At 36.7% G+C, this 10,730-nt stretch overlaps 1 long non-coding RNA gene across 1 annotated transcript; it reads left to right on the forward strand.

Annotated features, from left to right (window-relative positions):
• Positions 1-376: 376 nt before the first annotated feature.
• On the forward strand, positions 377-8,932 carry LOC144964204 (uncharacterized). The gene is made up of 3 exons (XR_013643771.1): positions 377-440; positions 7,746-7,819; positions 8,876-8,932. It is a non-coding gene; the product is annotated as an uncharacterized LOC144964204 (long non-coding RNA).
• The last annotated feature ends 1,798 nt before the right edge of the window (positions 8,933-10,730 follow it).

Here is a 10,730-nt window from a genome sequence, read left to right on the forward strand (position 1 = left end):
GGTAATAATTATATTTCTCTCTCTCTCTCTCTCTCTCTCTCTCTCTCTCTCTCTCTCTCTCTCTCCCTCTCTTTCTCTCTCACCCTCTTTATCTCTCTCTCTCTCTCTCTCTCTCTCTCTCTCCCTCTTTCTATCTCTCTCTCTCTCTCACCCTCTTTCTATCTCTCTCTCTCTCTCTCTCTCTCTCTTTCTTTCTTTCTCTTGGCTCAGTTTACTGGGGAAAGAGTTGTAGGGTAAGGACATTATATTTTGATAATTATTATTGCTTAACAATTAATTTGACAATAAATGATAAAGATTTATATAGTACGAGTACGACGACATTTTAACAGCTGTAGACTGTAAACTAGTGCTGAACAAAAATTAGATGATAAAAGAAACCACAAGGCACCAAGTGATCAAAGATATGAAATTACTCGAAACTTATGGCACATATCAATGTAATATTTTAATTTTCTGGCTGATGATCATATAGTAACTTTGTCTATAATATTTTTGAGGACTTTACTTTTAATATATAGTAATATTATTCGTTTGCGTTGTGTTGTAGATGTCAAATACAGTCGAGATACCTAGTGCTCTAGATATAGAATTCTAAGTCTTAATTTCTTACACTACAGATACTAGACGTCTACGCTTACAGTTAAAGCTTTTTTTCGTTGTAGTAAATTCATTCCGAATCCAAATCAAATAACATGGATGGATCTCAATATCAAGGTCCGTAATATCGAACCAAATTGGTCACCCCAAATTATCTATCTACACGCCCATACACAATTCCATTATCCATACGCTTCACAGTGTGTCACATAACTATATAACGCTGTCACATAAAGGCTTTTCGTGTGTTTACATAGCGCTCTTTTTAACAGTGTATTGAATGATTTTTTTTATAGTAAAAAAATCTTGCACTAGACTAGACATGAAAATCGACATTCATACCAATCTGAACTGAATTCATCTGAATGAGTATATTATAGTCCACATTTATTAGACTATTAACAGATATTATTATTTCGCGGTTTTTTCAAAAGTAAATTGAATTTGAAAGCATTGAATTCAATAGCTTTTAACAGCCTCATAAGCCAAATATTTTAAACTTTGTCAACTGTGTAGTGTGATATGAGTGAATATTGGTCAAAATAATTGAGTTATGCCCCTTTGTATTTTAAGAAGTGAGATTCTTTGCAAGTGATTTTTACAATGAAGCACCTCAAAATACAAGGAAAGCTTTCTTGTGCTTATAGAAATAGTAAAATAAAATAACGATAAATATTCAATTGTAAGCTTCAATTTATTAGACGAAGACAGATATACTGTCTAATAAATTGAAGCTTACAATTCAATACTTACCATTATTTTTTTCTTCAAGCTTCAATCAGCTCCATTTTAATTATAGAAATAGTGTATCTGCACAATATATCAAACTTTGAAGAAAATCCCAGCCGACAATTTGACTGTTTTGAGCCTTGAAGTTGGCGAAAATCTACGATTTTGTTGAGCATCACATTAAGCAGACCTGCCATACATCCTGGATTTTCTGGGATTATTCCGGATTTAAGCCAACATCCCAGAATCCCAGAATTGAGCTGATAATCCCGGATTGTCAATGCCGATGTTTAAAAAAAAAAAAATTGTTTAAAATTTATTAATAAGTTGTTTTTTTTTTGGTTTTTTTTTTGGCGAATTTTTTAATGTACGAATACACATGCGATTAAAGGGTATTTGATTACGGAAAGAAGTTAAGGTATCGTGATCGACTTTTTACTCTTAACTCTCCTCTTTGGGTACTAACTTTCTTAAAATTTTGGATCCACTGCTCAGACTGCATCAATTCAACTTATTTATAAATAGTAAAAGATAGGTTGAGCAGCGGGGCGTAATAATAATATAACACACGGGGGATGCACACCATTAGCTCCAAGACCCTCACTCGCTTAGTTCAGGTGCGCTAGTTAATAAACTTCTGGTTCAATATTCTCTCTTTCTCTCTCAGGCCTGTAAATCTTCCGTCTATTGTCGGATTTCCGACAGTACGATTTTGCTCTTAAGTGCTAATATGTTTTTAAAAAATAATAATAAAAATAAAATTCGTAATGTCAAAGAACAGAACCAATAAAAAAGAATAAAAGAGTTTTATTTCGTTCCTCGAAAAAAATATATTTTATTCCGTTTCAAATGTCGACTTAAAAAAAAACAAAACAAAAAAACTTTTCATTTGTCTTATCAAAGACCAAACAAAATTTGCCGTTTATCAGTTAGCTATAATATTATCATGCCACCTACACGCTCCGCTAGACATGTATGTATTCACTGCCTGGCTACTGTGCCACAGACAGCGAGAGTGGGTCGCGAAGTTCGTGCGAGTCGTCTTCACATACACACACACCTAGTCAGTAAATAACGCACGCACAGAAGTGTGTCGAACCAGACGGAAGGTTTCTCTCTATTTTGCAACTGACACACATGCATATCTCTGGTTCTTATTTCGCAGTCTCTATATTTCTTTGGTTCCGTCCGGATGTGAGACGGAAAAAACATAATAAGAAATAATATTTTTTTTTTCGAAATAATATTCTTCTTCGAAAGCTCTCACACCACAGCACCACCTCCTTCTTCGTCGTCGTCGTCTTCTTCTTCTTCTTCTTCTTCTTCTTCTTCTTCTTCTTCTTCTTCTTCTTCTTCTTCTTCTTCTTCTTCTTCTTCTTCTTCTTCTTCTTCTTCTTCTTCTTCTTCTCTTCTTCTTCTTTCCTCTTCTTCTTCTTCTTCTTCTTCTTCTTCTTCTTCTTCTTTCTTCTCTTCTTCTTCTTCTTCTTCTTCTTCTTCTTCTTTTTCTTCTTCTTCTTCTTCTTCTTCTTCTTCTTCTTTTTCTTCTTCTTCTATACTATAAGAATTAATCCAAATAAACGAAAGAATCAGCGTAAATATTTAACACAAACAGGAGCGAAGATAAGCAGCTTCCTGTGTTAAGCACGAGATACACATCCTTCAAAAGGGTAGGAATTGTTCTCTTCCTTTCATTTTACAACTAACTCAGACCTGGGCCCTCAAATAATTGGGATTTTTTTTGGTACCATAAAATAAGGACCTCGTTATAAATAAGTAGGTGAAAGTGACAAGTCAATTGACGTGTCATATCTGTGTTGTGTCCATATTTTTGTCCTGTTGTGTCTATTTTCGTGTGTTCAAAAAGTTCCGACAATTCTTCACCAACCATTTACAGGCCTGCTCTCTCTCTCTCTCTCTCTCCTCTCTCTCTCTCTCTCTCTCTCTCTCTTTCTTTCTCTCTCTCTCTTTCTCTCTCTCTCTCTCTCATTCTTTCTCTATGCCGTTCTTTCTCTATCCCTCTCTGTCTTTCATTCTCTTTCTCTTTCATTCATTCTCTTTTTTTTTTCCTTTCTCTTTTTCTCTTTCTCTTTCCCTCTTTCTTTCTCTATCTCTCTCTTCCTCTCACTCTTTTTCTTTTCTTTCTTTCTCTCTCTCTCTCTCTCTCTCTCTCTCTCTCTGTCTCTCACTCACTCACTCTCTCTTTCATTCTTTCTATATCTCTGTTTCTCTCTCTCTTCTCTCTTTCTTTTTCCTTTCTCTTTTTCTCTTTCTCTTTCCCTCTTTCTTTCTTTCTCCCCCCCCCTCTCTCTCTCTTTTGCTACATACTTTCTTTGTTTCTCTATCTCTCTTCTTTTTTTTTTCTTTCTTTTTTTTCCCTCTCTCTTTCTTTCTCTATCTCCCTGTCCTCCACTCTCTCTTTCTTCCTTTCTTTTCTACCCCCTCCCCCCTTCTCTCTCTCTTCTTATTCCTGTCTTTCTCTCGCTCTCTCTCTTTCCTTCTATATCTCTCTCTTCTTCCTCCCTCCCCTCTCTCTCTCTCTCTCTCTCTCTCTCTCTCTCTTGTTTTTTGGGGGGTTTTGCGTTGGCCTCCTAGTCAAGTAAACAAAAACACTGGGAGACAAAATATATTATTCCAGAAAACAATTACAGCTACATGTATTATGTATTGAGATTCACATCATCATTGACCAAAAATGAAACACTAAAGTCAAGAAAAAAAAATACTCTGAGCTATAATGTTCAATACGAATAAAATGCACACTTATCAATGATTTTTGTGTCCAACAGCATTTATGATTATGGTGGCTGTTCATTTCTTTTGTGAGGTTTATTAGACACTGAAGAGAATAATCTTATTTAATTTCATCCTCTTTGATGTCTGCCCCAACAGTAAATATTTTCCTTTGATGGAACAGTTTGGCGGCTTTCAGCAGTCGCATCTTGATATAGACAGTGGCGATGGTCTTGATCAATGTTGTTATGTGATCAGCCTCACTGCCCATTTCATTGTCAAAGAAGGGTATTTCAGTGATGGGAAAAGGCGTGTGTGCCTAGACTGTTGTCATCGTTTGCATGTGCAGTAAGTCCATGTTTGATGGTAGACCGTCCACTGCTGTTGGACTGGGCACAATTGTCCGGAATATCTTTTCACCTGTCTGTATAAATTCTTGGACACATGTCTTGGTATTTTGAGGTCGCCGCTATTTTTTTTTGCTGCAAAAATTTCCTTTGTGGCGATGCACGGCAACTACCAAAGAGAACGCTGGAACATTGACAATTTTTATTTCTCTAAATCTTAAAATTAATTATGTTAATGGATTGCACGAAGGAGATAAATAAACCATGGGGTAAGCGAACGCAAAAACTAAAGAAATACAGTAAGCGACAGTGACGAACAAGGGGACATTTCTCCTTATATCCCTGATTGGGTTGAAAAATCCCTGATTTTGCTCCTCAAAATCCCTGATTGGCATAATCCCATGTTGGTAGGTCTGCATTATGCTATGAATTATTGTTTGGAAAATTAGAGTACCAGACCCATAATTTTGCTATTTTATGTTGGACCAAATGTTATGTATTGAGATTCACATCATCAATGACCAAAAATGAACCACTAAAGTCAAGAAAAAATAAATATACTCTGAGCTATTTTCAAGAGCAGATAATTCCAAAAGTTGAAGGAAACTTCCATTTTCTTTCAACTAATTGTAATCTATGCTAAAAGTTGTACAGGATTTCCAAATTTGAGAGATTTAGCTTGATTAATAAAAAAGTTATAGCCTCTCCATTGTTTGGAAACCACAAACAAAGAGTTTTACAAACTGAAATCATAGATTCCAGTGTTCCACCTTGGATTGCCATCAGCATTAACCAACATTAGGTATTTACAGAAGTGACAATTTTTCTCCTGATATTTCATTTTCAATAGTTTGATTTTTTATTAAAAATTGGCAAGGTCAAAAAATTATTAGTTACTATTATCATTAGGTGCAAGACTTCATATCTTTCAAACTTTTTCTCTTTCTCTTTCCCTCTTTCTTTCTCTATCTCTCTCTTCCTCTCACTCTTTTTCTTTTCTTTCTTTCTCTCTCTCTCTCTCTCTCTCTCTCTCTCTCTCTCTCTCTCTCTCTCTCTCTGTCTCTCACTCACTCACTCTTTCTATCATTCTTTCTATATCTCTGTTTCTCTCTCTCTTCTCTCTTTCTTTTTCCTTTCTCTTTTTCTCTTTCTCTTTCCCTCTTTCTTTCTTTCTCCCCCCCCCTCTCTCTCTTCTTTTGCTACATACTTTCTTTGTTTCTCTATCTCTCTTCTTTTTTTTTTCTTTCTTTTTTTTCCCTCTCTCTTTCTTTCTCTATCTCCCTGTCCTCCACTCTCTCTTTCTTCCTTTCTTTTCTACCCCCTCCCCCCTTCTCTCTCTCTTCTTATTCCTGTCTTTCTCTCGCTCTCTCTCTTTCCTTCTATATCTCTCTCTTCTTCCTCCCTCCCCTCTCTCTCTCTCTCTCTCTCTTGTTTTTTTGGGGTTTTTTTTTTTGGGGGGGGGGGGGGGGGGGTTTGCGTTGGCCTCCTAGTCAAGTAAACAAAAACACTGGGAGACAAAATATATTATTCCAGAAAACAATTACAGCTACATGTATTATGTATTGAGATTCACATCATCATTGACCAAAAATGAAACAGCGGGTGGTTGGATGGGAGCATCACCCTTGAATCATATACCTATGATGTTCGCATGGGTGTACGATCCGATAGTGATGTCGTTTCTTCTTCTCTTTACTAGCCTATCCTGCTTCTTTGGTTTGTGATTGTATTTTTGACAGGGGATATTTTTTTTCTGTAAATCTTCTGCCTGTTTGTTCTTGGTTATTTATAATTTAGCTTATGATATCTTTAGGTTATGATTTTGATTTACATTTGTACTATTTTTGTTAGATTGCTTGTTTTTTTTGTTTCAGCGGTCTCTCATATAACCTCAATTGTGTTGGAAGAGACCTAAAGCAACAAACAAACAAAAAAAAAAAAAATGAAACACTAAAGTCAAGAAAAAAAAATACTCTGAGCTATAATGTTCAATACGAATAAAATGCACTCTTATCAATGATTTTTGTGTCCAACAGCATTTATGATTATGGTGGCTGTTCATTTCTTTTGTGAGGTTTATTAGACACTGAAGAGAATAATCTTATTTAATTTCATCCTCTTTGATGTCTGCCCCAACAGTAAATATTTTCCTTTGATGGAACAGTTTGGCGGCTTTCAGCAGTCGCATCTTGATATAGACAGTGGCGATGGTCTTGATCAATGTTGTTATGTGATCAGCCTCACTGCCCATTTCATTGTCAAAGAAGGGTATTTCAGTGATGGGAAAAGGCGTGTGTGCCTAGACTGTTGTCATCGTTTGCATGTGCAGTAAGTCCATGTTTGATGGTAGACCGTCCACTGCTGTTGGACTGGGCACGATTGTCCGGAATATCTTTTCACCTGTCTGTATAATTTCTTGGACACATGTCTTGGTATTTTGAGGTCGCCGCTATTTTTTTGCTGCAAAAATTTCCTTTGTGGCGATGCACAGCAACTACCAAAGAGAACGCTGGAACATTGACAATTTTTATTTCTCTAAATCTTAAGATTAATTATGTTAATGGATTGCACGAAGGAGATAAATAAACCATGGGTAAGCGAACGCAAAAACTAAAGAAATACAGTAAGCGACAGTGACGAACAAGGGACATTTCTCCTTATATCCCTGATTGGGTTGAAAAATCCCTGATTTTGCTCCTCAAAATCCCTGATTGGCATAATCCCATGTTTGTAGGTCTGCATTATGCTATGAATTATTGTTTGGAAAATTAGAGTACCAGACCCATATTTTTGCTATTTTATGTTGGACCAAATGTTATGTATTGAGATTCACATCATCAATGACCAAAAATGAACCACTAAAGTCAAGAAAAAATAAATATACTCTGAGCTATTTTCAAGAGCAGATAATTCCAAAAGTTGAAGGAAATTTCCATTTTCTTTCAACTAATTGTAATCTATGCTAAAAGTTGTACAGGATTTCCAAATTTGAGAGATTTAGCTTGATTAATAAAAAAGTTATAGCCTCTCCATTGTTTGGAAACCACAAACAAAGAGTTTTACAAACTGAAATCATAGATTCCAGTGTTCCACCTTGGATTGCCATCAGCATTAACCAACATTAGGTATTTACAGAAGTGACAATTTTTCTCCTGATATTTCATTATCAAGAGTTTGATTTTTTATTAAAAATTGGCAAGGTCAAAAAATTATTAGTTACTATTATCATTAGGTGCAAGACTTCATATCTTTCAAAACATAAGTTCTTTGCTCATTTATCTGTTTACAATTTCAAAACATAAACAAGAAATACATCTTTTTTATTTTAATTCACTAAAGGACGGCATGAAGATACAGGCTTGCATCGTGTATTCTTCAAAAGATTGTATTCGTAATGGAGATCCAATCTTGAGGTAGGTATTCCATTTAGTTCTCTCTCTCTTTCTCTCTATTCTCTCTCTATTTCTCTCTCTATTCTCTCTCTCTCTTCTCTCCTCTCTCTCTCTCTCTCTCTCTCTCCCTTCTCTCTCTCTCCCTTCTTCTCTCTCTCCCTTTCTCTCTCTCTCAACCTTTCTGTATCTCTCTGTCTCTTTCTATCTCTTTTTCTGTCTGTCTCTCTGTTGCTTAGTTAACTGGTGAAGGTGTTATGGAAAGGACGTTTGATAATTCGATAATTATTCTTGCTAAACACAACTAATTAAATAGGATAAGGAATGATAAATGTAAAAATTTAAATATGAGGACACAAACACTGTAAACTGTAAAATATTGGGATCAATAATTAAATAGTGAAAAAAAACAAAAGCCCCGTATATGAAACTCATTGAATCCATTGTTTGGAAACCATGAAGAGTGCTTCAACTCAAGTTCAAAGAAAATGCTAGACTAAAATATATTTCAATTGCTCAAAGGTAATGAATATCAATCAAAACTCAAAGGTTACAGCAATAATGATTACTAATTTGAGTTTAATACAAGTTGTGTGCAGGGCTTCTGACTGATAAGTTTCTAAAGATAGAGCGCAGCCAGTATTCGAACTCGGGACCTTTGGGATACAAAACAAAAACTGTACCACTGAGCGACACTGACAAACTGAAACAGTGATAAAATATTTTCTCGTCATTTAGCCTACAACTACAAAGTAAAATTGCTTATAGTTATAGTAGTAGAATTCTTTTTTTTTTACTAATATTATATAATGAAATAATCAGGAGTTTGGTTTGATGTTGATAAAAGTATAAACTGCACGATTAATAGCCTTGTGCTATGTCTTCATTTAGAAGTTAGCTTTTGAGGTTCAACTGGGGAACAGAACTTGTTGTCACATTGTTTTAGTAGTTAACCAGTTGAGCTATAGGGATGAATGTAAAGATGATCTGAACGTTAGTCGTGAGACTGCATTTCTTTCAAAACACTACTTTTTCGATCACAACTTAAACAAGAATAACGTTTTTTATTATTTTCTCAAGGATGGACAGGATTGGATTGTGTATTCTTCATATGACTGGAGCCTTCTCCTCGAGGTAGGAATTTCTGTTGGTCTTCTTTCTCTCTCTCTCCCTTTCTCTCTCTCTCTCTCTCTCTCTCTCTCTCTCTCTCTCTCTCTCCTCTCCTCTCTCTCTCCTCACTCTCTCCCTCCTCACCTCTCCTCTCTCTCTCTCCCTCACTCTCTCCTCACCTCTTCTCCTCTCCTCTCTCACCCTCTCTCTCCCTCACTCTCTTCCTCCTCACCTCTTCCCCTCTCTCTCCTCTCTCTCTCTCTCTCCCTCACTCTCTTCCTCCTCCCCTCTTCTCTCTCTCTCTCTCTCTCTCTCTCTCTCTCCTCTTCTCTCCTCTCTTCTCTCCCTCTCTCCCTCTCCCTCTCTCTCTCTCTCTCTCTCTCTCTCCCTCTCTCTCTCTCCCTCTCTCTCTGTGTGTTCCTCTTAGTGGGGACCAATGCTTGTGTCAGTATGAGACATTTAGGTGATCTCAAACTAAGTACATTGATAGTGTGCTCTACATCTACATCTGTTCCCTATTTGAACTAATACCCTCTGTCTTCCTTTTTCTTGGGCACTTTGATTGTGATTCAAGAAATTTTTACTATCCCACTTTCTTCCTTTTTACTGGCGCTGATATTATCTAAATGTGTGGCAAGCGCCGTAAAACCCTTAAAAACGAACATACTACCACTACTACAAGCACCACCACCATTACTACTACTACTACTGCTACAGCTTCTACTACTACTACTACTACTACTACTACTACTACTACTACTACTACTACTACTACTACTACTACTACTACTACTACTACTACTACTACTACTACTACTACTACTACTCTCTATACTACTATACTACTACTACTACTAACTACTACTACTACTACTAACTACTACTACTACTACTACTACTACTACTACTACTACTACTACTACTACTACTACTACTACTACTACTACTACTACTACTACTTCTACCACAACTAATACTACTACCACTACCACCACCGATCACCACCACATCATCATCATCATCAACATCATCATCATCACTACTACTACAATCATCACCACCACTCTTCACTGCTACTGCAAACGCCACCACGACATCATCATAATCAATATCAGCTATCGTCACCACACCAACACTACTGCCACTACCACTACAACCACCATGACATCATCACCACAATTACTACTAAAACCACCATTATACATCATTAACACTGCTGCAACAACCATCACCACCACATTATCATTAATAAAACTTTGATTACAACCTCCACCACCACCACCACATCATCATCACTACCGTCGTTACTACAATTACCTCCACCAGATCATCATCCTACAACTTTTACAACAACCACAACCACCACATCATCATTACTAATACCACCAGTACAACCACCACCATATTATCACCACACCACTACCACTGCATATCACCACAACTACAACCACTACTACCACCACATAATCATCACTACCACAACCACCACATCATCATCACTAAAACCACAACTATCACATCATCAATACCAGTAAGACTGCAACCATCACCGCCACATCAACACTTCTACCACTACGACTACAACAACCACCACTGCCACTAATCATCCTCTCTACAACCACCACCACCACCACATCATCATCACTACTGCTACAGCCACCACCATCAACACCACTACCACTGCTATTCCTACAACCACTGCCTCCACATCATTATCACTACTTCCAATACAACTACAGTCACAAGCACATCATCATCATACCACTACTACTACTACAACTACAGTCAACTCCACCTCATCATCACTACAACTACTACTACATGC

This window comes from Berghia stephanieae, chromosome 1 (assembly GCF_034508935.2).
Source record: "Berghia stephanieae isolate SIO BIC M18660-M18661 chromosome 1, UCSD_Bste_1.3, whole genome shotgun sequence".
In the NCBI taxonomy this organism is placed as follows: domain Eukaryota; kingdom Metazoa; phylum Mollusca; class Gastropoda; order Nudibranchia; family Aeolidiidae; genus Berghia; species Berghia stephanieae.